The sequence below is a fragment of the Labrus mixtus genome, chromosome 12 (assembly GCF_963584025.1).
Source record: "Labrus mixtus chromosome 12, fLabMix1.1, whole genome shotgun sequence".
NCBI lineage: Eukaryota > Metazoa > Chordata > Actinopteri > Labriformes > Labridae > Labrus > Labrus mixtus.
The window spans coordinates 1,851,282-1,853,781 of record NC_083623.1 but is presented as its reverse complement, the minus strand read 5'-3'; positions in this window follow the sequence as shown (position 1 = coordinate 1,853,781).

Genomic DNA, 2,500 nt, shown 5'->3' with positions numbered 1-2,500 from the left:
CTTCTTCTTCTTCTTCTTCTTCTTCTTCTTCTTCTTCTTCTTCTTCTTCTTCTTCGTCTTCTTCTTCTTCTTCTTCTTCTTCTTCTTCTTCGTCTTCTTCTTTGAATGTCAGGGTTTCTGTCCTTTAACCCCTCAGACGCTGAACGCTTGTGGAGAAGTAATAGCATCAATGCCACGCTGTAGAGTCGCTCTGGTCCAATTAAAATCTTGCACAAGGAGCAGTTTTTCTGTCGGTTTTTTAATTTTCCTCTTGTTGGTGGGTCCTTCATGTACCTGGACGTGAATGAATAAATTATCCTGATTAAATCGACTTTGCCCTGGGAATACCATACTGAGGAGGCAGCTGTCCAGATACCTGTGACCTCTGGAGGATAGCCGTGGTCTAATGTTTCTAGGACGCGAGTCAGGGCTTGTTCAACCCCTAAGGTGTATGATGCTGCAAGACCAGAAACACTCAATGAACCCAGGAGGCATCACTGATGTATCTCATATGTTGTTGCCCCTATAGAAACATGATACCATAAAAGAGACAAAAGACAACCTGGATACCTCACATAAACACATCAATAAAGCATCATATGATTACATAAGGGACGTCAGGAGCAGAGTCAGTAAAGTGCAGCATGCCGAGTTCATAGAGTACGATCTGAGCTTGTTCAGAAGCTGAATGCTGCGTGCTACAAAGGGCAGTGACGCCTCTTTTAGTCTTCATCATCCTGAGACTTCTGAACCTGCGGGCCCCCGAGTTCTAGAGTTCAGACTCGGACCAGAGCGGGTGCACAGTTAGTCTGCTAAGATCTTGTTCACTGGATTCAGTGTATGGCTTTGTTTCAGGTGAGAAATGCTGTCAAGTTTAACAATCTTAACCATATTCTCCTCCTCTTCAACCAGTTTAAAATCCACTTCAAAGTTCTAAATCCACTCTGATCCTGTATTTGATCATGTCTATAAACCCCTGTATTTCAGCCCTGCTCAGAACAGGCTGTTTCTGTGTCTGTACCTTTAAATATGTAAATGAGCTGTGTCTGACCACGCCCCCTCTCTGGAAGGACTTGGGTGTACTCGGTCTTTCTCGCTCCATGTCCTATTGTTTACGGTGAGAAGGCAGACTCAGAGGGCAGAACAAACACCTAGCTGTGGGAGGAGTCACCCATCTGGGGGAGGGGCTACTGCCCTTTGTGATGTCATGAAGGGAAAATCTCCAAACGGCCTGTTTGAGCACACTTTTTCTGAAAAGTGGAGCAGACAAAAGATGGAGAGGATGGACTTTTCTCATAATTGGGGGGTTTGTAGACAGACTAGAGACATGTTAGAGTTAGAGGAACATGGGGAAGTGGATTTTAAATAATATATGACCTTTAATAAAGAGACAAACAACAAAAATGGACAAGAACTGTCACATGCAGTGCTGTAAAGGCATCCCTGCACCTCTAAAGTTTCTGTTAATATTTGGAGTATATTATCGTCCTGCTGAGTAAATATTTCTCGTGCATTAAGGATGCTGTGATGCGTGAAGCCGTCGCCTCTCTCTCCATTTTCAAAAGCAATCAAACCCAAAAGGTTTCTGCCGAGCATCCAGAGTGTTTTTTCTTCTTCTGTGAACTCGATGACCAGAATTCATCACAGCCCCGACGCTGAACACCTGTGGCTGCTTTAACTCGCCCGTGTGTTTATTCAGACGCCGAGGGAAAGTCTTCTGCTGCAGTCACACGGGGAAGAAGAAGGAATAAGAGCCAACAAACCACGCTGCTGTCGAGTATTTATATATAACACCTTTTTCTCTCTGCGAGGTTAAAAGGAGCAGCACAAAGTGAAAACAAACAAACAAACAAACAGGCGGATGACGAGCGCAGTTACCAAAGACATCACACGGTTAAATCAGAAACATCTGTGCAGTGATCAGCAGGGTCACCATGACGACCTCGGGTGTGACTTAAGGACGGAGAGTTTAAACGTTCAAAGTTTCCCGGAGCCCACCGAGGGGCAGCTCGACGATTTATGTTTCTGTTTGTGTTTCCAGCATCAGGACCACAGCTGTGTTTTTATACCAGCTGTAAACTCAGCAGCTGTTTGGGCAGAAACCAGATTAAGATGTGTTTACGACTTTTTTTTTTATTTTCAGCCGTGTTTTGCAGCACGGCTCTGAGTCTGTCGTCCACCAAAAACTCTGTAATTTATTTCCAATTAAACAGTGAACAGAAAATGACATGCCAGGGGGAACAAAAGAAAGTCAACAGAGGGATATGTTTATGTTGAGTACCTATTGTTTTAGTTTGAAATAAACATGCTTTTTCTGCTTTTTCTGTTTGCTGACCCAGGACCAGCAGAAATTCAGACTGCTATACAGACTGGTACACATTGTGTGCTGTCTCTCCAGTCAATCTGATGTTCTCGTAACTCAAGTTGCTGCTATACTTTCCATCCACAGAGCACTTTGGTGGATGCAACAGTGGGATTTGTAGTTTTTTTTGTAGATTAGGAGGAGACACTCTTGGTTACG